Source organism: Channa argus, chromosome 11, assembly GCF_033026475.1.
Source record: "Channa argus isolate prfri chromosome 11, Channa argus male v1.0, whole genome shotgun sequence".
NCBI classification, from domain to species: domain Eukaryota; kingdom Metazoa; phylum Chordata; class Actinopteri; order Anabantiformes; family Channidae; genus Channa; species Channa argus.
The window spans coordinates 1,449,739-1,476,412 of NC_090207.1; the positions used below are offsets into that span (position 1 = coordinate 1,449,739).

The following is a 26,674-nucleotide window of genomic DNA, read 5'->3' on the forward strand; positions in this document are numbered from 1 at the left end:
ACCAGTTTAAGTTTATTTATAGTTTTCCTACATGTGAGCAGCTGTTTCTTTGCTCCTGAAATGTTCCGCGTTTCCTCCGTAACTTTCAGCTGAGTTGGTGAAGTTTGGCTGTACGATGTCACCAAATGAACCCGAACACCGACCTGAAGACAGAGACACCGAGGTCCCTCCGTTTATTTCATGTTTCTATGAGGGAAACAGCTGAGATTGTGTCTGCGCCATTAGTCCTGGACGAAAGTGCAAGTCAGAGAAAACGTGGTGGATCAAGTTACAGATTCCGAAACGATAAAGTCTTTTAATACATGTTTTAACTCTTTGTGTATTTTCATTCGTTCTGTGAAACTAAAATGACTTGTAGTTTTTTATTCTCCACTGGTCCTTGATTTGGTGAAGCTCTCTGCAATTTCTAACGGTACATGTCCAATGATCAACTCGGACATTGCAATGACGCCACACACCAGCAAAGCAGAGACGTTAGTTCCTAAGACTTGGGAGTACGGACGTAACGTGCGCGGAGTAGTCGCTGGTTGGTCATGTGACATGACGTCGCGACTTCCATACTCTCAAGTCTTAGGAACTAACATCTACCAAATGGCTCAAATGGCTTCACTCAGACATAAACTTGTATGAACATATTTCCAACATTCTGATTACATGGTCTCTATATCACATTGAGTTTTAAATTAAACAAAATGTACTGAAACAGTTTAAACAAAAACACATAAAATAAAATGATAAAAACCCTCTTTATCACAGAAATTACTTATTGTTTGACTAAATTAAGGAGGAAAAAAGACCTGTGGTGGATTCAGACCCCTGAGCTTTGTTTCACTGATTTTCAGACCAAACCACAACATCAAGACAAATGTAATAAAGGAGACCTGGTCTGTGTGTGAATGTTGTAAAATAAAATGAATGAATAATTCTAATTATTCCTGAATGCTGGTTGTTACACCTCATTCATTTTGCTGCCTGACTATTCAACACTTCCTTCTGACTGATCAGGTAGAAACATTTAACTCCAGGTTGCAGCCTCCATTTAGTGGTTGTGAGTGGCCCTTCAAACCCTGGAAAGACTCTTTGTCAGAGTATTATTGAAAATGCTTCACCCATCATTTCAGAGGATATAAATAATTTTGTACATACAGACTCTTTCTGTGCTTCTCCCCACACAGCAGAAACATGTACTAATTATAGATGATTTAATGAATGATGTCAGCAACAATGTAGAAGTACAAAATGTTTTCATGAAATATGTTCGTCATAGAAATCTGAGCTGTTTGTACCTGGTTCAGAATCTTTTTTTTTCAGGGTAAATCACATCAGTTTAAACACAAACTATCTAATGTTATTTAAAAATCAAATATCTAATCACATTATTGGTTAGACAGATGTTCCCTGGTAATAGCAAAAGTTTCCAGGATGCTTTTAATGACGCTACAAGTCCTGCCTACATAGACTTTAAAGCTAAGACACCTGATCATCTGCGTCTGAACAGAAGAAAAAAAACCATTAATCAGAGCAGAGGCCATTCCTTTCATCACCAGTCTCATTACACGTAGCTGAGTGTCTTTATTACTCTGAAGTAATGGAACATGCTCAGAAAATGGATTTGATCCCGCAGCAGCAGCTAGATGCTTTAAAACAGCATCACCAGAATCAATCACCAGAATTCTAACCCTGCCTGAGACCAATTTGTATGAAAAGGCTAAAAAGCACGCAGGTGTTTTACAGCGATACTTGTCACTGGTGAAACAGAGTGATCGTGAAAAAGGTATTATCACCTTAACACTATCTGATGGTAATGGTGAAAACAGCGGCGGTGTGTTTCTTTTGTCAAGCAGGTTGAAAATGCTGACGCTGGTGGTGGAATTTTCCGTTCTCATCCATCCCCAACACTCAGGTTAGACGGTTCATAACACGGATCAAAATAGCTGATTGTCAAACACCTTCTAAAATGTCTTTGAGAGAATATAATCCTGCATTAAGTCATAGCCCCAAACGTAAAAAGAAGAAAACTGTATGGATACATATTTAATTACATGAAGATATTGATTTATTTTTATTTAATAATATCATGCCTCTTTTCAACATTTGTTTACTTGTTGTTTACTTTGACGAATCTATTGGGACAGAGTTTGGCAGCTCGTTCCACCATCGTGGGATCATTGCGCTAAACAGTTTTGCTTGGTGTCTTCTGTGTGGTGCTGGGACCACCAGACGTCGTTCGTTGGCAGACCAGGTGAGAAGGACTGTAGACTTGAATGAGTGAGTTGAGGTCAGCAGGAGCTGTCGAGTTAACCACCCTGTGAGCAAGAGACAGAGCTTTGAACCTGATGCGAGCAGCTACATGAAGCCAGTGTAGAGATCTAAAAAGTGGTGTGACATGGGTCTTTTTTGCATTTACATTTACATTTAGTCATTTAGCAGACGTTTTTATCCAAAGTGACTTACAAGTGAGGTACAAGGCAGCAAAAATCTAAGTCAAGGAGAAAACATCAAAGCAAAGTCCTATCAGAAAAGTGTTCACAGTTCACGAGATACAAGTGCAAGAGAGCAGAAAGTTGTTTTTTTTTGTTTGTTTTTTTTTAAAGATTTTTTTGGCTGATTAAAAATGAGGCGAGCTGCTGCATTTTGGATCATCTGCAAGGGTTTGATGGTGGATATCAGTAACCCCATCAACAAAGCGTTGCAGTCATCAAGACGAAATGTGACCAGCGCCTGTACAATGAGTTGGGTTGTATATTCCGTGATGTAGGGTCTGATCTTCCTGATGTTGTAAAGAGCAAATCTGCTGCTCTAGAGACTGAGGAAGTGTGGTCCTTTGACTTTGTCATATTTTTGTCAAACACATGTCGTATTTTGTTGAGAAATTTACAAACCATGACATTATTACAAATCAGATTTGATGTATATTTGTCTATGAAGTCCTGATAAGACATAAGAATCTGTGCATATGATACAGAAAAAACATGGTGTGTTAACTTAACGCAGTGGAATCATTATTCTGCACTTGCTTTGTACAATAAAACACGTTCTATTTGAGAAATCTGTTAATAGTTGGTATCAAAAGCTATCAAAAAAAATTATTTTAATTTTTTCTATTTATTTTTTTATTTTATAAATAGTCATTGTTTAGTAAAATACACTCCTAGCCATTGTCCTCTGGGCGTGTCAGAAGGGTGAGTGTTAACAACCAACATGGCTCGTCGGTTCAACGGTATTCATGATGTCTGATGACATATGATGAAAGTCATATGAATGCTGTAGGGGAGTTCCACTTCCACACATTGCTCTGAAGAGGCCTCCTGCTGATCCTCCTGCTGCTGGTCAGCAGCTACATTATACACAGGTGCAGAAGTTGGTGGTGTTGGTGTGTTGAGAACAACTGCTTCTTCATCTTCTGCAAAAGCACTTCATGCTGCCTCCTCATCACAGATGTAGGTATCTATAAATGATACATATATGACAGATAAAACTGTACACACATTTTGGTCAACACACACACATCCTGCATACTTTACAGTAAAACGTTAGTGGGACTTCAAGCATGGGCCCTCCGAGGCAGATGTGTTTGCTCGTTCCGATCTTAAATGTCGGATTATTTTTCTTTTTTGGTGAAGCAAGAGGGCAGGGCTCTATGCTAGGCTTATAGCTCGTGCCAGCCGACCACCGCTACCTAACCTCCTGCTAGCGAATGTGCGGTCTCTGGAAAACAAACTGGACGAACCAGGATTACAACTCAACGGGAAATCGGAGAGTGCTGCACCCTGATTTTCACCAATACCTGGTTCTCAGACAGGTGTGGGAAGTGTTTAAGTGTGAGAATGCAGGTGTTGACTTTTGACAGGAACCTTCTCAGTTCCCGTGGACAGACTCCACCCACATTGAGTGGCAACTCAGATGTGTATTTGGGGACGAAAACCGCTTAATTCCAACAATGTTTTATGTGGGTCAAGAGAATGCCTCTGTCTGTGTGTGTGTGTGTGTGTGTGTGTGTGTGAGTGTGAGACAGTGGTGTATTATGTCTCATAGCAAAGAAACAAACAGTATTTGATCTTTCTGACTGTTTTTAGCTTCCATTTTGTCGCCGGGTCAAATTGACCCGAACAGCACCTTTGTAATAGAAACATGTAGGGGGGTTACAAATGTGTGAACTGAACCATTTTTATTTTATATGTTGATTACACTAAATAAGACAAGCAGGAGAAGTTTCAAAGTGAAAAAATACTTTTAAGTATTTTTTTTAGATTTTTATTTTTTTTAGATTTTTAAACTCTAAAACAGTCAATTTGACCCTGGACATAACAGGAGGGTTAACTTGCCTTACAGTTTTTGCCACAACAATATAGGCACTTAAAGGAGGAGTTCCCTTACGGTACAATGTAGAAAGACTTGATTGGAAGAACCCCTGAGCACTGACTGTAACTGACAGGTGAAATGGTCACATGAACCACCACGTGCACAACCACACGGAGACGGGTTAGTCCATCTAACGGTCAGCGGACACGCCCATCGTTGTTGGGGTGGGGAACAAACAGACACGGCATAAAACACGCACGTCAGTTTGCTGCCAGATATATACTACTATAGATATATAGTCGTCCACGGACCAATGGATCAGTGGTTCGATCCCCGGTCCAGGCTATATGTCAAAGTGTCTCTGGGCAAGACACTGAACACCTAACACCTCATGTCACATGACCGAGTGCACACAGTCTAACCAGCTTCAATCAGTCTGGAACCAATCAGCTTCAACAATCAATTTATGTCTGTGAAATAGTAAAGATCACATTCCAATAATATCCACTGTCAACTGTCCAGTAAGCATCAAAAGTTTCAGTGTAGTCCAACATGAGTTATTATTATTAATGTTAATATTAAGGAGAACGTTTCTGACTCAGCTCAATGGAATTTACCAAAATATTCCATGAAGCTGCTGCTGGACTCCACAGTCACTGTAAGAATATACAAAGTATAAATGTTCAGTGCAGGAGCTGTTTGTTATTTGGTTTGTTGTTAGATTAGTTTTTTATAGAGAATTTTTCTTAGTTTTCTTGTTTGTTCATTTTTCTTGTAGTTCATGTAGATTATTTAAGCTAAAGCCAAACAGTACCTTCAATGTTGGAATCTGACACCACAGTAATTATTGACAAGAAGTCAGAACATAATTACATTTAAATTATTTCTGGATGAACAAACTTTCAGATTTCACTTCAGAAAAATGCTCTAATGTTCCATAGTATTTACAACATCCACAAAAAATTTACTTAATCTAATGTTTAAAATGAAGTACACTGCTAAAAAAGTCATATATTCTAATAACTGACACATCAGATCACAATCCCACATTAGTTGTAAGAAAATTGTGAAAGGGTCCAGACATTTAAATAAAAGAAAATGAAATGTTTCTCATGTTGTATTTAATAGAATAATCTAGTTATTTGAAAAATGAATAAAACATAATAAATCAAACCATTAAACTCAAAAAACCTTATGGTGACACAACTGACATAAGTCAATTTGAAACTGAACAAAGTTATATTCCTGAAAGAAACAGAAAAGAGACCCTGACGAGCTGATAACCTTTGATTTTTAACACAGTCTAGAGACGCTGTCCTACAACAATCTAGAGAATCAGACTTGGAGACAGATTAACTACTAAAGTGCAGCTTAAGGAGGAAGAAGCTAATTGTCTTTGTGCATCATCAGAAAGGCAAAAGGAAAAACTAGCAGGCTCTGAAGCTCACATTTACTGGAAAGGAAGGAGCAACAACTGGAGCTTTACAACTTGACTTCATTGTGGAACAGGAAATGTTTCCTGTGGTGCCAAACACTGATACTAGAACCACTTTGATCTGAATTAGAATTCATCAGACTGAACAAGACATTGAAGAAAAGCCTGTTTCTGAGGGTCCATCCAGTTACTTTGAGGAAATAATGTGTTGATGACAACAATCACAGCACATTACATGGAATTCTATTCTTCTATTCTGGAATTATCTTCTGACACTTTGAACTTACTGGGAGGAGGCTGTGAATCCAAGCTCTTGCTGCACTTCCTGGATCCTAGAACTGTAGAAATGGAAACATGTTCAGTTACACAAAGTATTACACAAAATACTAATGTTCAGTGTAGCAGCTGTGTATTATTTAGTTTATGTTGGATTTGATTTTTAAGTATTTTCTTAGTTTTCTTGTTTGTTCATTTTTCTTTTAGTTTATGCAGATTATTTGGCAAATGGCAAAAAGTAACTTCATCAACGGGATCTAACAGCTCACATTGTCCTAAAGAAAGAGGAGAACATGATGCTGTTGGAATGATACATGTTTGCTAATGTATATAATGTACAACATCTACTCAGAATGTGCTAAATCTCATCTTTAGAATAAACTGCATCACAAAGTCATATATTCTAATAACAGACATTTTGATAAAAGACAATGAAAATGTTTCTCATGCTGCATTTAATAGAATAATCTAGTTATTTGTGAGGACAAAGCATGAAACATTTCTCCATCTGAAGGCAGCAGGTCACATGACCGAGTGCTCACAGTCTAACCAGCTTCAATCAGTCTGGAACCAATCAGCTTCAACAATCTTATCATCTCTTTAAAAAACGTACATTTTTCGTCCCACGTCTTCTGTCATCTTCAGCCACTGCAGGAATACACACAATGTAAATGTAGGAGCTGTTTGTTGTTAGATTCAAATTTTTTAAAGCATTTTCATTAGTTTTGTATCTCAAATCATATTTAATAGAATAATCTAGTTTTCCAAAATGAAGAAAACAGACCCTGACAATGAAAGCATTTGATTTTTAACACAGTCTAGAGACGCTGTCCTACAACAATCTAGAGAATCAGGCTTGGAGACAGATTAACTACTAAAGTGCAGCTTAAGGAGGAAGAAGCTAATTGTCTTTGTGCATCATCAGAAAGGCAAAAGGAAAAACTAGCAGGCTCTGAAGCTCACATTTACTGGAAAGGAAGGAGCAACAACTGGAGCTTTACAACTTGACTTCATTGTGGAACAGGAAATGTTTCCTGTGGTGTCAAACACTGATACTAGAACCACTTTGATCTGAATTAGAATTCATCAGACTGAACAAGACATTGAAGAAAAGCCTGTTTCTGAGGGTCCATCCAGTTACTTTGAGGAAAGAATGTGTTGATGACAACAATCACAGCACATTATATGGAATTCTATTCTTCTATTCTGGAATTATCTTCAGACACTTTGAACTTACTGGTAGGAGGCAGGATGTCCAAGCTGCTGCGCCTTTTGGAGCCTAGAATAGTAGAAATGGAAACATGTTCAGTCATTTGTGTCAGTTCTTCATGTTATTTGTAATGAGTCCTAAATGTTGTTGAGGTCACTGTGTCAGGTTACAGCCACAGGTATAAAAGGGGACAGTTCACCTGACATGCTTATATCAGATCAGGGGGCAAAAAGCAATAAATAGCAACTACATCAGTATCTGTGAATGTGTTGTTATATTTCTGGATGTCGACGCTAAGACAGTAGAAATTCAGCTCCTTCAGAAAAAAAACAGCAAAGAACTTGTAGTTTCTTTAATGTGTCTTTTTTCATTTGTTATCATCTGGAAACTTTCAAATGTACTTTTAAACTTGTTACATATTTTAGTGAAAAGTTTACTCTTAGCATCCACAAAACTCTGTAATTGTGAATATAATGTCTACAGGTGCAGAGGAGAATGTTTCTGATTCACTTCAGTGAAACTTACGTTGCTGTGGCCCATTGCTGGGATTGACAGGCTCTGCAAGATATAATACAGACAATGTATATTCATTCACAAGAAAGTCTTATGTCCTATGTCCCAGGATTGCTGGTGTTTATGACCTGCATTAACAATTAATTCCTTTACAATTAAATCCTTTACAGAACATAAGAGTATTATCAATTAAGCCTGAACCAAATCAACTTCCATCAGCATCTGGAGGACACACTGAGTAGTGATGAAACAAAAATGGTAAATTTAGCTCCTTCAGATACAAACCAGCAAAAAACTTTCAAATGTACTTTTAAGCTTATTAAATATTTTAGTGAAAAGTTTACTCTTAGCATCCACAAAACTCTGTAATTGTAAATATAATGTCTACATGTTCATGCAGATGAGAATGTTTCTGATTCACTTCAGTGAAACTTACGTTGCTGTGGCTCTTTTCTGGGACGGACAGGCTCTGCAAGTGATAATACAGACAATGTATATTCATTCATTCACATGAAAGTTTTATTTCTTATGTCTATAAATTGCTGGTGTTTATGACCTGCATTAACAATATTAAAGCCTTCACATATTATAAAAGTATTATCATTTAAACCTGAACCAAATCAACTTGTATCAGGAGCTGGACGACACACTGAGTAGTGATTAAACAAAAAGGGTAAATTCAGCTCCTTCAGAAAAAAACAGCAAAGAAGTCATGGTTTCTTTAAGGTGAGAATGTTTCTGATTCACTTCAGTGAAACTTACGTTGCTGTGGCTCTTTTCTGGGAGGGACAGGCTCTGCAAGTGATAATACAGACAATGTATATTATTGATTCACATTTAAGTTTTATCTCCTATGTCCATTAATTGCTGGTGTCTATGACCTGCATTAACATTTCCTTCAGCCTGAAGTACCAGGACACACCAAGCTGTCTGTTGGCCTTTTACCTTTTTAATCACATCCATCCTCAGTTAGAAGTAGTTTTAACCATCTGTGCCACAGTGATGTGACAACAAGCTGAGGCTGCTTTGTTCACATTTGATATATCCACAGTCACAGGTCTCACACTTTCTCTCTCTCATACAAACACACATCGTAGCAGCTTTGTGCTGGTTGCCTCTGTCTTTGCTGTGTGTTCTAACAGCAGACAAATCTTACAGTACATGGACCAACACAACAGTTGGTGTTTGTCAGTACTAGTTCACCAGCTTGGTGTGTCATGGTCCTTATATGAGACAGGTGCAGGTTTGTTAAAGAAGCTACTTAGACAATAATGAGCAGTGAAGAACAAACTGAATGCTAAACAACATTAGGGAAGGACAGTACTCTTAGTAGGAGCCTGTGATTTTTGTTTGGGCAATAACGTTGTCATCACTGCAAAGACCATTTTTGTCTAAATCTTCTTCATTTGAACTTTGGAACATTGAGTCCCCTTTATTTCTCTGAGTTCATGACACTGTAAATAATGACAATTGTATGAAGAACTCGTGTTCTAGTTCAGGAAACCAAAGAACTGACCAATACCAGCAGATACATACTTTAATTTATACACTGATGAACATGCTGATTTGTCAGGAAAATAACAAATATGACACTTAATAGAATGTGTAATGTCACAATGTGAGAAGACAGTTTGTTATTCAGTCTAATAAAATCTGACTGGACTCACCAGATTGTGAATTACCCATGTTGTCACTGTCATAACTGATTTGCTGCTGTGTTTAAAAACCTGGAGAGAAAAGTGGAAAATGTTAATATGAGTGAAGGTTCATTCATCCCGGTTTGGTCATCTGAAGGTTGACTCATGTCACTTTTTTGGCACATAAGTGCATGTAAACATACTGATTCACCACTCTTAACATTCTTCATTCCTTCATATAACTTCACACAGCCTTCTCTCAAACCATCGATCTTCTCTTTCCAAAACGTGGACATTGATCCAAACAAGTGTCCTTTGTCCTTCACTTGTAAGTTAAAGCTGCATTGGGAATTTGGAAGTCACACTTTAGAACAAAATCTAGTTTTACATGTTTTTTTTTTTTTTAAATAAAGCTCTGGGAATCTGAAACCAGATGTCATTGCTAACTTTTATAAATTTTAAGAGTTAATGGATTTGAAGCCTATGCTACAGTATAATCCTCCATCACTGCAATTTCTGCTTTTTGATATCGTGTGGCACTTTTCTCCAAATGAAATATAAATTTAACTGATTGATGGCTTCACTTGCTTTATAACAAATTGGTAAAGATGCAGGGTAAATGTACCTTGGCAAACTTTCAATTTTGGTTAAACAGATGTCTCCAAACATTGATAAATCTCTTTGTGTCCAAATTTTAAGTTTGAACTTGAATTCTTCAATCTTATTCCATACGTTTAGGTTTTTACTTGCAGTCATGTTTTTGTTTATAGATTAGATTAGATTTTATTACATTCGATTCTTAGGGTCTACTCTTTTTACTATTTATATAAATGATTTGTCTTTAAACGCCTGCAGTTTTCTGAAACAGGATCTGAAACTGTCCACTTTGGTCTCACTGGGCAATTTAAAATTTTTACTGAAAGAATTAGAGACTCCATACATAAATACCTGCTCCTGTTCATAATGATTTATCTATTATTTTTTTGTTAAGGATGGTTTATATATTTAAAGTAACTTTTGATACTGTACAATTTTATAAATATGTGATGTATATTTATGTTGTACAGTTCCACTGACTCATATTAATTGCATTGTTTTTTGTGAAACTGGTCTCTCTTGAAAATGAGACATGAATAAAACATAAATAAAGAAATATAAAACATATATAGACATATATACAAATACTCGATAGTGTTGCCCCTCTAAAAAAAGAAGGCAGTAAACCAGAAGAGGTGATCTCCATGGTACAGGAAAAACAGTACAAATGTACAAAAAAGCTCGGTGATGCCAGAACAGCATATTAATAGAAGAAAACATGAAGAACCCCTGGTTTCTGTTCAGCACTGTAGCCAGGCTGACTAAGAGCCATAGTTCTGTTGAGCCTAGTTTTCCCTTAACTCTGAGCAGCAATGACTTCATGACCTTTATGAATAAAATTGTAGCTGTTAGAGAAAGAATTCACCAGAACCTCCCCCCAAATATTACAGATAGATCTTCATGTACAGCAGTGCTAGAATCATCGATAAGGCCTCAATCCCTGTTAGACTGCTTTTCAGCCATAGATCTGTCTGAGCTAACTTCAGTTATTACCTCATCTAAACCAACAACCTGTCTGCTAGACCCTATTCCAACTAAGCTGCTCAAGGAAGCTTTACCCTTAATAGATACATTCATATTAGATATCATCAATCTATCTTTAGAAACAGGCTATGTACCAAGACTTTCAGTCAGGATTTAGAGTTCATCATAGTACAGAAACAGCACTGGTAAAAGTCACCAACGATCTTCTCATGGCCTCAGATAATGGACTCATCTCTATACTTGTTCTGTTAGATCTTAGTGCTGCATTCGATACCATTGATCACAACATTTTATTACAGAGACTGGACCATGAAATTGGGATTAAAGGAACTGAACTAGGTTGGTTTAAATCTTATCTATCTGATAGATTTCAATGTGTTCATGTTAATGATGAATCCTCCATGCACACAAAGGTTAGCTATGGAGTTCCACAAGGCTCTGTGTTAGGACCAATACTTTTTACTTTATATATGTCTCCTTTAGGCAACATTATTAGAAAACACTCCATAAATTTCCACTGCTATGCTGATGATACCCAGCTATATTTATCTATGCAAACAGATGAAAATAATCAGTTAATAACGCTTCAAGACTACAAGACATAAAGGCCTGGATGTCCCACAATTTTTTATTTCTAAAGTCAGACAAAACTGAAGTCAAAGTATTTGGGCCCAAAAATCTCAGAAATATTATTTTCAACCATATTGTTACTCTAGATGGCATAAGTCTGGCCTCCAGTATTACTGCAAGGAACCTTGGAGTTATTTTTGATCAGGATCTGTCCTTGAACTCACATATAAAACAAATCTCTAGAACAGCCTTCTTCCACCTACGGAACATTGCCAAAATTAGGAGCTTCATGTCTCAAAGTGATGCCAAAAAACTGGTCCATGCATTTGTTACTTCTAGGTTGGACTACTGTGATTACCTACTTTCAGGATGCCCCAGTAACTAAAGAGCCTGCAATTAATCCAAAATGCTGCAGCAAGAGCGCTGACTGGAACTAGCAAGAGAGATCATATTTCACCTTCACTAGCTTCTCTCCATTGGCTTCCCATTAAATCTAGAATAGAATTTAAAACCCTGCTATAAAGCTCTGAATGGTCAGGCTCCATCATATATAGAAGATCTCATAGCACCATATCATCCCAGTAGACCACTTCGATCTCAGAATGCAGGCCTACTTGTGGTTCCCAGAATTTCCAAAGGTAGAATGGGAGGCTTAGACTGCTGGGGGACCCACCCCCCGATGCACTGAGGTCCTTTCCTCCTCTTTACCATCTCTCCTCTCCTCTCCTCCCGCAATTTTCACCACTGTATGTCATTAACTCTGTGTGTTCTCTCCCGTAGTTGTCTTTGTCCTCCTCTGTCCCCCTCTCTCTGTCCCTTTCTGCAGGTGTCCCCCGGCTTTGAAGGTGTGTGTCTTCCAGCGTGCAGCTACTGGTCCTACCAATCTGCCCGTTTTGTTGTTGCTTTTTGTTGCTCTGTTCTTTTCTCTCTCCCCTTTCCACTCACCCCAACCGGTCGAGGCAGATGGTCGTCCACCCTGAGCCTGGTTCTGCTGGAGGTTTCTTCCGTTAAAGGGAGTTTTTCCTCTCCACTGTTGCCTATGGCTTGCTTAAGGGGGAATTGTTGGGTTCTCTTTATACATCTTTTTTATCTTGACTTTATTCTGTAAAGTGCCCTGAGATGACTTTGTTGTGAATTGGTGCTATATAAATAAAGTTTAATTGAATTGAATATATTTTGTACAAGTGTAGAAATAGAATTACACCATCATCTCTATAAGGTCACTATAATAAATCAAATCCTGTATTTAAAAGATGTTATGAATTGAGTGACCCTTTAGAAATCCTGATTGGGTTTAGCTAATTATTTTAGTAATTGTTTAAAGCGATTATTGAAATGCAACCGCAAGGGGGCACGAGCCAGTGTCTTCTTGTGCCAGTCCCAAGTCTGGATAAATGCAGAGGGTTGTGGCAGGAAGGGCATCCGACGTAAAACACATGCCAAACCAAACATGCGAATCGTGACAAAGACTTCCATACCGGATCGGTCGGGGCCCGGGTTAACAACGACCGCCACCGGTGCTGTTGACCTACAGGGTACCGGTGGAAATTGGACTACTGTTGGTCGAAGACGAAGAAGAAGAGGAGGAAGGTGTGTTCGTAGGCAGAGAGAGAAGAGGAAAGCTAAGAATGTAGGACTGACAGTAGGGACTTTGAATGTTGGTACTATGACAGGGAAGGCTAGAGAGTTGATCGACATGATGCAGAGAAGGAAGGTGGACATACTGTGTGTCCAGGAGACCAGGTGGAAAGGTAGCAAGGCTAGAAGCTTAGGAGCAGGGTTTAAGTTGTTTTACCATGGGTCAGATAGGAAGAGAAATGGAGTAGGAGTTATATTGAAAGAGGATTTTGTGAGGAATGTTCTAGAGGTGAAAAGAGTATCAGACAGGTTGATGAGTCTGAAGCTGGAAGTTGAAGGGGTGATGTTCAATGTTGTGAGTGGTTTTGCCCCACAGGTAGGATGTGAGTTAGAAGAGAAGGAGAAATTCTGGAGTGAGTTAGATGAAGTGATGCAGAGCATAATGTTTGTGAAGGGAACAGAGGTGATGAGACTGTTATGGGCAGGTTTGGTCTTCAGGACAGGAACGCAGAAGGTCAGATGGTGGTTGACTTTGCAAAGAGGATGGAAATGGCTGTAGTAAACACTTTCTTTCAGAAGAGGCAGGAACATAGGGTGACGTACAAGAGCGGAGGGAGAAGCACTCAGGTAGACTACATCTTGTGTAGACGTTGTAATCTGAAAGAGATCAGTGACTGTAAAGCATTGGTAGGGGAGAGTGTAGCCAGACAACACAGGATGGTGGTGTGTAAAATGATACTGGTGGTGAGGAAGATAAGGAGGACTAAGGCAGAGCAGAGGACAAAGTGGTGGAAGTTGAAAAAGGAAGAATGTCGTTTAGTTTTCAGGGAGGAGCTGAGACAGACTCTGGGTGGTTTGGAGGTGCTTCCAGATGACTGGACTACTACAGCTAATTTGATCAGGGAGACAGGTAGGAGGGTACTCGGTGTGTCATCTGGAAAAAGGAAAGCGGACAAGGAGACTTGGTGGTGGAACGAGGAAGTTCAGGAGTGTATACAGAGAAAGAGGTTAGCTAAGAAGAAATGGGACACTGAGAGGACTGAAGAGAGTAGACAGGAGTACAGGGAGATACAGCGTAAGGTGAAGATAGAGGTGGCAAAGGCCAAACAAAGAGCATATGAGGACTTGTATGTTAGGTTGGACACTAAAGAGGGAGAGGTGGATTTGTACAGGTTGGCCAGACAAAGAGATAGAGATGGAAAGGATGTGCAGCAGGTTAGTGTGATTAAAGATAAGGATGGAAATGTATTGACAGGTGCCAGGAGTGTGATGGAAAGATGGAAGGAGAACTTTGAAGAGTTGATGAACGAGGAAAATGAAAGGGAACGAAGAGTAGAAGAGGTGACTGGTGTGGAGCAGGAAGTAGCAAAGATTAGTAAGAGTGAAGTGAGGAGGACATTGAAGAGGATGAAGAGCGGAAAGGCAGTTGGTCCTGATGACATACCTGTGGAGGTATGGAAGTGTCTAGGAGAGGTGGCAGTAGAGTTTTTGACTAGTTTGTTTAACAAGATCTTGGAGAGTGAGAGGATGCCAGAGGACTGGAGGAAAAGTGTACTGGTACCAATTTTTAAGAACAAGGGAGATGTGCAGAGCTGTGGCAACTACAGAGGAATAAAGCTGATGAGTCACACAATGAAGTTGTGGGAAAGAGTAGTGGAAGCTCGGCTAAGGGCAGAGGTGAACATTTGTGAGCAGCAATATGGTTTCATGCCTAGAAAGAGTACAACAGATGCAGTATTTGCTTTGAGGACGCTGATGGAGAAGTACAGAGAGGGTCATATGGAGTTGCATTGTGTCTTCGTAGATTTAGAAAAAGCGTATGACAGGGTGCCGAGAGAGGAGCTGTGGTATTGTATGAGGACGTCTGGAGTGGCAGAGAAGTATGTTAGAGTGGTGCAGGACATGTATGAGAGCTGTAAGACAGTGGTGAGGTGCTGTAGGTGTGACAGAGGAGTTCAAGGTGGAGGTGGGTCTGCATCAAGGATCGGCTTTGAGCCCCTTCTTGTTTGCTCTGGTGATGGACAGGCTGACAGATGAGGTTAGACAAGAATCTCCCTGGACTATGATGTTTGCAGATGACATTGTTATTTGTAGTGAGAGCAGGGAGCAGGTGGAGGAAAATCTAGAGAGGTGGAGGTCTGCTCTGGAAAACAGAGGAATGAAGCTTAGCCGCAGCAAGACAGAATACATGTGTGAAGGGTGAAGAGGCGAGTGCAGGCAGGTTGGAACGGGTGGAGAAAAGTGTCAGGTGTGTTGTGTGATAAAAGAGTATCAGCGAGAATGAAAGGAAAGGTGTTCAAGACGGTGGTGAGACCAGAGATGTTGTTCGGCTTAGAGACAGTGGCACTGAAGAAAAGACAGGAGGCAGAGCTGGAGGTAGCAGAGCTTAAGATGTTGAGGTTCTCTTTGGGAGTGACGAGGATGGACAGGATCAGGAATGAGGACATCAGAGGGACAGCTCATGTTAGATGTTTTGGAGATAAAGTCAGAGAGGCCAGATTGAGGTGGTTTGGACACGTTCAGAGGAGAAACTGTGAATATATCGGTAGAAGGATGCTGAGGTTGGAGCTGCCAGGCAGGAGGTCTAGAGGAAGACCAAAGAGGAGATTTATGGATGTAGTGAGGGAGGACATGAAGTTAGTTGGTGTGAGAGAAGAGGATGCAGAGGACAGAGTTAGATGGAGGCACATGATTCGCTGTGGCGACCCCTGAAAGGGAGCAGCCGAAAGGAAAAGAAGAAGTTTAAAGCGATTATTGAAGCTGTGAGCGAATATTTTATAATCCTTGTTTAATGTTTAAATAGGATTAGGATTATAAATTTACAGTATTTGCCTTATTTGAGAATAAGAATAACATAACTTAATCATGGTCACTAGACAAATTTAGTTATTAATAGATTTGTAATAAATACATAGGTTTGTAATAAAATTTTTCCTATTCAGAGCCAGAAATGTTTATAAAAATTGAATCTTAGACCATCAGGACCTGGACTTTTGTCTAATGCCAGTTTCATCAATTTCTTTAGTCAAATCCGAATCACAGAAATATAAATATCATAATATATTTGGGGAATGTGGGGAGAGAGTATTGCAAATGAGTTAGAGGAGGAGTAAAGACTTTTTTAAAAACGCAATGATTTCTTTGGCTGTCGTTTTGAGGTCCACTGCAATTTTTCTCATTAATATCGAGTATGTTTATTTGATTTCTTTCTTGTCTTCTTTTTTCAGTCTGTGGAAATATGTCGTTACATTCTCCTTCCTCAATCCATTTAGCACTTGATCGTATGTATGCATCCTTTGATTTTCTTAAATATCATCCAAATTTTTTTTGTAAGGTTAATTTAATTGTCATTTTTTAGAGTTGAGTTGAGTTTACTACAGCTATTACTAATTTCGCAAGTAATTTTAGTTTCTTCCCTGTTATCTACAGATGTAGCCATTAAAAGTGTCATGGCTTTTGTGTGCGGTATGGGAATGCAGGGTGTTTAATTCAGAAAAAGGCTCAAAAATTTATCGTTTTAGTCCCCAGGTGTCAAAAAGTGTCATCCCCAGTCCACAGTACTGAATTCTTATGTCTGTGGATGCATTAATAAATTCTTGGTGAAAAATACATTTAAATTTGATCTATCACACAGCTGTTGTCATAAACCTGTGTTTATGTTGACTTTTTGAGATGAAGTGATGGACATAAGATTTCCTATCAGAGAGTCTGATTCAGCTTTCCTGTCAAGTGACATGTATGACAAGTCTTAATATAGGTGGCAACATCACGTTTAGGACGGGGCCAAAAGAAGTAACACAAAATATGAGTGTAAGTTTTATTCACTCCCAAATGGCCCGTTTGGTCATGAGAACACTTCAACACTTCATTGCGGTACTTAGCTGGAACCACAATTTGGACCACAGGATCACCAAGGCCATTAGGGCTCGGCGGTACCCACTTACGGACCAATAGTTGATCCTGCAAAAAATACCCACAGACAGCACTTCGGGCTTCCTCACCGGAACGTACTTGCCCAAATAACTCACTCAAAGAAGCATCAAGTCGCCGCTCACTCATTAACTGCTGCTGGGAAACAGAAAAAGAATCTGGTAAATGCAACTCAGAACCCAAACCACACTCTTCTTCACATAGCGAAGAACTTGTATGTGCTTTAGCCATGGCTCTTGTGACAGCACAAGATGTAAAAACATTAGGAAACTCTTGTTCAGTTACCCAGATCTCTCAAACACATAGGTGGTCATTTGATTGATGAAGACCTACCAGGCCAAACCCGGTTGCCAGCCAAATCATTCCCTAGAATCACATTTATTGGCAGTGCTGGACAAACACCAATGTGAACATCACTGTCCACAAGGCAACAGGACAGGTTGACTTTATACAAAGGAACACACGAGTAGCTAAACCTATTTCTTGTACTAACACATAATCACCAGTATCCGTTACGTCAGAAAAAGGCAGCACAGACTGAGCTGTAGGTTTTACAGGTTTAGCACCTGCACGATTACCTCTGTTTTTCAACATAAGACAGTTTGTCTTCCAATGTCCCATATCATGGCAATAGTTACACTTTGAACCACGATTCGTTTTGGTTGTCTCAGACCAAAAAGCCTTAGTTGATTGACATGCAGGTTTATGACTAGCATTAAAACCTGAAGCAAAATGATCACATTTTCCCTTATGTGCCAGCACATACTCATCTGCTAGAGTCGCTGCGTCAGAGGCAGCTTTCATGCCACGCTCAGCAACATGAGTAGAAATCTCAGGCGGAAGAGAATTTTTAAACTGCTCCAGCACCATCAGATCATACCAGTCTTTAGAAGTAGTCACCTCTAAAGCAGAGCACCATCTATAAAAATGTTTAGACAAGTCCCTTGCAAATTCGACATGTGATTGTTTATCAGACTTTCTCCAGGATCTAAATCACTGCAAATAAGCCTCTGGTACAAACTACAACAACCACCTCCCACAGTTGTCAATGAGCTCATCACTATCAGACTATTTATAACCCAGATTCAAAAAAAGATGGGACTGTGTGTAAAATATAATTAAAAACAGAATGCAATACGTTACAAATCTTAACCCATATTTTATTCACAATAAAATGCAAACAACATATCAGATGTTGAAAGTGAGATCAATTTCATGGAAAATATTAGCCCATTTTGAATTTGATGGCAGTAACACCCATCAACATTCTTCATGTCTCATTCTTGTCTGATGCAGGATTTTAGCTTCAACAGTCCTGGGCCTTTGTTGCTGGATTTTTGGTTTTATTAGTGAAAAGTCTGCACTGCAGACAGGCCAGTTCAGCACCCAGACTCTTCTCCTGTGAAGTCATGCTGTTGTGATAGATGCAGTATGTGGTTTAGCATTGTCTTGCTGAAATATACAAGGTCTTCCCTGAAAGAGACGTTGTCTGTATGGGAGCATCTCTTGCTCTGGAAGCTCTATGTACTTTTCAGCGTTGATGGTGTCTTTCCAGATGTGTCAGCTCCTCACAACATAGGCACCAATGCACCCCCACACCATCAGAGATGCAGGCTTTTGAACTGTCCACTGATAACAAGCTGGACTATTTTACATTTTGATTAATCTGATCACAGAACAGTTCTCCACTTTGCCTCAGACCATTTTAAATGAGCTTTGGCCCAGAGAACACAATTCTGCAGCATTTCTGGATCGTGTTCACATGTGGCCTCTTTGCATGATACAGCTTTAACTTACATTTGTGCATTATACAGTGAACTGTGTTCACAGACAGTGATTTCTGGAAGTGTTTCTGAGCACATGCAGTGATGTCCAGTAGAGAATCAGGCCTGTTTTTAATGCAGTGCTGCTTGAGGGCCCAAAGGTCACATGCATCCAGTTGTCTGTATGGAAGCCGCTCCACATTTCCCTTCTTCACTATAGCAATGACAGCCTGGCAGATGAGGCAAACGCACTTCTAAAATGACACAGTGAAAAAAAGTCCACCTCCCACTCCGTATGGAAGTGTCCAGCTCCCCCACTCATTTTTAAACCCTTTAAGTTTAAAAAAAATAAATTGGAGGCTCTCGCTAGCTTGCTAGAGTTTTGCAGCACTAGGCACCGTTGTATCCATGCGCATGCGCGGTGACCCATGTGTCACAAAAGGTCAGATGTCAGACTGGCTGCCCTGTACGTCAATCAAGTGACAAATTTCAAAGTGAGGACAGATGATGGGCTGATGTCTACTTTGTTAATTCCATGCGATCTACCCACACTACCTTTGCGATCGACTGGTCGATGCATTGGGCACCCCTGCTGTAGATGGTGGGATCTTCAAAGTCTTGGCAATTGTATGTTGAGGAACATTTTTCTGAAATTGTTCCACAATTTTTAGATGCAGTTAGTCGCAAATTGAACCTCTGTCCATCTTTACATTAGAGAGGCTCTGCCTCTCTGAAATACTCCTTTTATACCCAGTCATGTTACTGACCTGTTGCCAATTAAACTAATTAGTTGTCAAATGCTCCTTCAAAATTTGTTTCTGATTTGTGGCAATTAGTTTTTTTTAGCCTTTTGTTGCCTCTGTTCCAAGTTTTTTGAGATGTGTTGCTGCCATCAAATTTAAAACGAATTAATATTTTCCATGAAAAGGTCAAATGTCTTAGTTTCAACATTTAATATGTTGTTTATGTTCTATTGTGAATAAAATATGGTTTGATGAGTTTTGCAAATCATTGACGTGTGTTTTTATTTATGTTTTACATTGTCCTAACTTTTTCTTTTCATTGGGGTTGTAGATTTTAGTTTCATTGAACAGTGAACATCGTGAATGATCTTATCACGGTGTGTAGATTTGTTAGATCAGCTGTTAATAAAAACAACCGGCTTTTTGTAAGAGTGCAGAGAGGGAGAACAGAGACATCATCACCATGGAGTGATGTCGTTTTTACATCAAAGTCCGACCACATTTGAATAAAACTAACACAAAATGGCCTGTATGAGTCCAACTTTTAAAAATTCACAATTGGTGCAGTTAATGAAGCCGCTGCTTCTTTTCTTGCTCCTTTTCTCACTGTTCCGTTTCCTCCGTCTGTCAGTTATTATTCTTATTCTTATTTCCACATACAGTGCGTCCAATGTGTAGTTTGGCGTGGTTTAATAGTTTCTTATTTAAAACCAATTAATAACGAAAACTAATCTAAGCTGTTTATACAGAATCATCTCTCTTTTAATGATCATGTGTTAGTAACTATCCAGTCACAGGAGAGGTGGCGGAGTCAAAGTCCAAAGCCTTTTCCAGGTGAGATGGACATGAACACAGATTTAAAGAATTTAAAAATCCTGTCCTGTCTCAGTGTAGGACATATATAATAATAACAGGCTCAATATTAAAGTTCCCACTGTTCTGTGTGGATCATGAGCTCTGCAGCAGTGTGTCAGTGTTTCTGCTTTGTTTCATGGCAAATTCCCCAAAACAAACTTCTCTACAAAGTTACTGGGTGGGTAACCATGGAGATTTGAATGATGATTTCAATTAAATATGAATGAAAAACCCAAAACCTCTGCAGCAGTCGGGTTGGTTCTACTTTTACAGAGCGATCAATTCCACAGCGCTGCTCCGTTGTACAGACACTTACACTGTTTGTGTAACCACACAGTCAAATTATTCAGCTGTTGTACCAGTAAACTGTTTAAGCTGTGGTTTATCTTCTGTTTTCTCATCACACTTTTCTTGTTTAGGATGAATATAATGAGAGTAAAACATTGCTAAGACAATTTACAATAATAATAATAATAATAATAATAATAATAATAATAATAATTTGCCTCATTTTTTTTATGGGGAGAGACTTTTAAAAAAATTAAAGTGCACATATGAGTCTCAAGTCTCCTATATAAAGCACTAAAAGCAGGCATCATGTCTGAACAGTAATTAACTGTGTGATCAGATTAACAACAGATTCAGGTTCTTTGAAACTTTGTTTGGAAAAAGTTTGCTGTTCTCCTCTTGAATAATACTTGATATATATCTTCTACTCCAGTATCTTGTTCGTGTACAAATACTGTACTACTAGTACAATACATTGTGGTAGGGACTACGATGTGCTCATGCACCTGGAGCTGTGTAAACTGAGCTCCACCTACAGACCATAAACTGTAATAACATGCCATCATGTGGGACAAGAGACGAGCAATCGCTGTAAGAGTGACGAACTCACACGGCAGAGACTGAAACTTTCCCTGGCTACATCTGTAGTGCTTTTAGTTTCATGGATAAGCATCTTTTATTATTCCCATTTCTTTGTAAAGGATGAAAAATCAATATCTTTTAGTTTTTCTAATATAGTTAGCTTTACTCCTTTGCAGAACTTGTGAATTTCCAATAACCTTTATTGTGTCTACATTTTCGGGGGTTTTAAATTGCAAACAATAAAGCTGCGATCTATGAATGGAACAGGTGATATAGATGTGTTAAAGTGGTTGGATACAAGATGAGAGACCAACCAATAGTCAATCCTAGATTTTATGGCGCCATCTGGTTTACGCCAGGAGAATTGTTCACAGTGTGGGTTAAGTTCTCTCCAGTGAGATTTAGATTATTGCAAATTGATTATTGCTGATATTGTTGTAACCATACACATTTCCTAAGATTATAAATAAGTCATTTTAATAAGTTGGTCATTCTTGCAAAGCAATACCGATAACAGGACATTCATTCACAGCTGAAGTCTTCCTTCATTGAGGTTCGGTTGTTTAGAACTAACACTTCAGATTATTTTGTCACTACTACTGTACATTTGTGTTTAAGTGTAATCATCAGTACTGAGCTAAGCTGCTGCTGTAACAATACTGTTGCCCCAATTGTAAATAGTTACAAAGTCCGACTTTGAGGACTCTGTATTGAGAGACGCCCATACAGTCCTGAGAGCTCGTACTGACACCGTTTCCTGGTTTTCTGCATAAATTGGTCAAGAAATGTGATGATGTTCACCAAAATCAAATATAAACAAGCACAAGATTTATTATCTGATGAAACACATTTATCTTTCATGTCGTACAGACTGTACAAAAAAGGATGATCCAAATGAAAAAAGAAACTTTTGTTTAAAATCCTTTTTTCTTTAACATAAAAGTAATGTACAATTACTTAATCATGTATTAATATGTTAGAACTTGTTTCATTTTGCCTGAATAAGTAATCAGCTGCACACCTGGTATTTATTTGCTGCTTTTTCTACACCTAAAGTAAAATAATCCTAAAAACTGCCCCCTTGTCCTTTCATAGAGTAACTCTTCTCCTATTTTTGTTGAATATTAGTGGGTCTCCTGGTCACCTGAATGTGTTGCACTACAACTATTCTGCTTCTCTCATTGACTGCTGCTCCTGTGAGCTTGGTCTGCTCCCATCTACAGAAGTCCTACATACACACACTGTGTCATCTGTGTTCATCTAAAGATGAATTTGTTAGGAAAAGACAATGTGATGCTATAATGATGAAACAGAATAGGCCAGTGTCTTTTTGTGTCTGGATAAATGCAGAGGGTTGTGTCAGGAAGGTCATCTGAAACACATGCCAAATTAAACATGCGAATCATGACTTCCACAATGAATCAGACATCCATACCAGATCAGTTGCGGCACAGGTTAAAAATGACCACCACCAGTTCTGCTGACCTACAGGGTGCTGGTGGAAATTGGGCTACTGTGGGTCAAAGGAGGAGAGGAGGGAGGTGTGTTCATAGGAAGGGAGAGAAGAGGAAAGTCAAGAAAATAGGACTGACAATAGGGACTTTGAATGTTGGGACTATGACAGGGAAGGATAGAGAGTTGATTTTGATGATGCAGAGAAGGAAGGTGGAAGGAGGACTGATGAGCCAAACAATGAAGTTGTGGGAAAGACTAGTTGAAGCTCGGCTAAGGGCAGAGGTGAACATTTGTGAGCAGCAATATGGTTTCATGCCTAGAAAGACTCCAACAGATGCAGTATTTGCAGGGTTACTGGGAGCAGAGGTGAAGAAGGTGCAGGACTTTAAGTACTTAGGGTCAGCGGTTCAGAGCAACGGAGTGTGTGGAAAAGAGGTGAAGAGGCGAGTGCAGGCAGGTTGGAACGGGTGGAGAAAAGTGTCAGGTGTGTTGTGTGATAAAAGAGTATCAGCTACAATGAAAGGAAAGATGTTCAAGACGGTGGTGAGACCAGAGATGATGTTCGGCTTAGAGACAGTGGCACTGAAGAAAAGACAGGAGGCAGAGCTGGAGGTAGCAGAGCTTAAGATGTTGAGGTTCTCTTTGAGAGTGATGGATGGACAGGATCAGGAATGAGGACATCAGAGGGACAGCTCATGTTAGATGTTTTGGAGATAAAGTCAGAGAGGACAGATTGAGGTGGTTTGGACATGTTCAGAGGAGAAACTGTTAATATATCTGTAGAAGGATGCTGAGGTTGGAGCTGCCAGGCAGGAGGTCTAGAGGAAGACCAAAGAGGAGATTTATGGATGTAGCAAGAGAGGACATAAACTTAGTTGGTGTGAGTGAAGAGGATGCAGAGGACAGAGTTAGATGGAGGCACATGATTCGCTGTGGAGACTCCTGAAAGGGAACAGCCCAAAGAAGAATTGTGATCAATCAAGTGATTTATGTAGTTAATCATGATTCGTTATAAATTAATCATATTTTATCTGAACAGAATTTACTGTAAAGGTACATTTTACAAGTTTTAATACTCTTGTCAACATAGGAGTAGATAGATGGTACTAACTTTGTGTACCTAATGAACTGACAAAAAAAAAATCATTAATTCAAAATACAAACTAAATAAATTCATCCTAACAATAATCAATGGGTGCAAGTGGCATTAAAGGGAAGTTGGCAGGAATATTTTGTGGCCAAACATTTCATTAAAAAAAAAAAAGAAAAAAAAAATGGTATTTCAACGTTAAAATTCAGATGGTTTCTGTTTTTGGTGAAAGCTCCTTTGCATAAGTTTTTCCACTTCTCTTTATCTTTTTGATTTGATTCTGACTCAATGTCACCACCTGATTGGACAGGATGCAGCGTCCTTCTCCATTTATAACCGATGACAGCAGCCCAGCGCCCCGACCTCTGCCACTTCTAACCAACCCAGCATTCTGTACGCGACTACTGGACTTACAGGGAGCTCCGCACTTTGTTTTTGTAATTTGGAATTTTCTGTAAAAATTGTAAATAGAACTCACTGTAAATTATTGAGCATCAAGTAGCCACAGTAGGAGTGAGAAGCCCTTTTTGTTACTACCTTTTCTCCTGTTTTGGGTGAGGAGTTCAGGTTAGACACCCTGTCATTTGTTTTGCATTTATTTGGTTGTTTAGGTCAGACAGGGATGGTGTTAGAGTTTTTGTTTGTTGTTTTGGGCCTTGCTCACGTTCGAAGTGAATAAAATAGCTACATATTACAACACTTGGTCTGGTTTTGATTGGGAATGAAAGCAGTGGTGGCACACATCGTGTTATGTCTAGGTTCCCCTAGACCAGGGGCATAACATGATTTGGGGGCTCGTCCGTCCTAATTTAAGTCACTTCGTTTCATTTTTGGCGTAGGTATTAGCTCGGTAGTTGTTTTGTCTGTTTGGAAGTTTTTTCTTTTGTGGTTGTGGCAACATGGAGTTTAAATTGGAGGAGTTCACAACTAATCCGACCAGAGACAAGTTGGACAGATGTCGGAAAGCTGATTTGGCTCTGATAGCTGATTTTTTGATGTGCGTTTGCCTTTAAATGCTAAAAAAGAGGAACTGAAACGGCTCCTCATAGCAAAACTCATGGAAAGGTTTTTTTTTGTTAAGCCGACGCCCTTCGGGGAAGTTGAGCTGGGTGACTTAGCTGGTGCTCCTGCCCCGCTCCAAGACCTACCACTTCATCCTGGTATGACCGTGGAGGAATTAAAATTAACCCTGCGGATAAGGGAGGTGGAGGTGAGAAACCGGGAGTTGGAGGTGGAGGCCATGCTGCTAAAGGTGAAGAGTCTGGAGATAGAGCGGGGAGCCGCTGTACCTGCCAGTCCTGCATCTCTGTCCCCCTCATCTGGCCGTGAAGATGGATTTGACGTGAGTAGGCACATCGCATTTGTTCCGCCGTTTAGAGAATCAGAGGTTGATTCATATTTCAATGCATTTGAACGTATAGGGGCTACGTTAAAGTGGCCAAAGACTGTGTGGCCTCTGCTGCTTCAATGTAAATTTGTGGGCAAAGCCCAGGAAGTATGTACTTCTTTGTCTATTGAAGACAGTTTAGACTATGACAAAGTAAAAGCTACTGTTCTATGTGCATATTAACTGGTTACAGTCCTACAGACAGAGATTTAGAAAATGTGAAATAACTTCCACACAGACACACGTAGAGTTTGCGTTCTGTTTGACAAATGGTGTCAGGCTAAAGGTTAAATCCTTGGATGATCTGCGTGAACTCCTTTTGTTGGAAGAGTTTAAAAATCGGCTACCTGACAAAATTGTGGTTTATCTAAATGAACAAAAAGTCACTTCTCTTTCTGCGGCTGCTGACTTAGCAGACGAGTTTGCGTTAACCCATAAAAATGTTTTCACTTCCCCAGTTCGTCGTGATTTGGCTTATTCTGAAAGAAAAATAAAATCTCCGACAAACGTTCATCGTTCCCGCATAGATGCTTCAGACTCCAAAATTACAAAATCTCCATCACCCATAGCGCTAATACAAAGCAGGCCGCTCTCCACACCTTCAGTGGAGCCGAGAAATAACAACATTGATGAAGATTTTGAACCTTTTGTCTCTCATGGTTTTGTTTCTCTGGTGGGAGAGAAAATTTTGAGAGATACCGGTGCAAAACAGTCCCTGATTCGTGGGGATGTGTTACCCTTCTCAGCTCAGTCTTACTGCGGTTCAGATATTTTGGCGTGGGGAGTGAAAATGTCAGTAATGCGTGCGCCTTTGCATTTTGTTCAGCTGTCTTCCGATTTCGTGAAGGGCACGTGTAAAATTGCTGTGCGAGATCAGTTACCGATTGCAGGAATAGATCTTATACTCGGAAATGATTTGGCGGGTGGAAAAGTTTTTCCATCTCTGGAAGTTACTGAAATTCCGAGCACTGATGTGTGTGAGTCTGATCCTACTGCGCTAAACTCGCCCCCTGTGTTTCCCGTGTGCGCTGTAACCCGTGCGCAAGCACGAAAGTTTGGAAACTTGGTGGATCTCAGTGACTCGTTCATGAGCAACTCTGATCCTACAAGTTTGTCATCAGAGTGTAAAAACTCTAATGAATCTGTTTGTATTGATTTACAGCCTGATGATAAGATGCTGTCTCTCTCAGTAGACACAGATCAGTTAATTAGAGCGCAGCAATCGGATCCAACGTTGTCTCACTGTGTGTCCCAAATCAAAAATGTCACATGTAAAAGGTTGTGTCTTACTTGCTAGATGATGGTTTTTCTAATGCGCCGCTGGTTTCCGAGCTCTGGTTCCACACATGACTCCGTGTGTCAAATTGTTGTCCCTCAGCCTTTTCGTCTCCAAGTTCTGAGTCTAGCACATGATCATAACATGTCCGGCCACTTAGGCATAAAAAAAACTTATAATCGTGTCCTTTGTCATTTCTTCTG

General features: G+C 39.5%; 2 protein-coding genes across 5 annotated transcripts in view; both read right to left on the reverse strand.

Annotated features, from left to right (window-relative positions):
• The window catches only part of LOC137135790 (uncharacterized), a 191,457-nt gene that overhangs the window by 153,876 nt on the left and 10,907 nt on the right, over positions 1 to 26,674 (reverse strand). The window lies entirely within an intron of this gene.
• Positions 1 to 26,674, reverse strand: part of LOC137135793 (GTPase IMAP family member 8-like) — an 86,921-nt gene that overhangs the window by 14,200 nt on the left and 46,047 nt on the right. The window contains exon 1 of one of the 2 annotated variants that reach the window (XM_067520381.1): positions 32 to 108. The exons of the other annotated variant lie outside the window; for it this stretch is intronic. The gene's annotated coding sequence lies outside the window, so the exon portion shown is untranslated. Of the gene's footprint in view, positions 1 to 31; positions 109 to 26,674 lie in introns of those variants that run through there. 2 annotated transcript variants of the gene reach the window in all.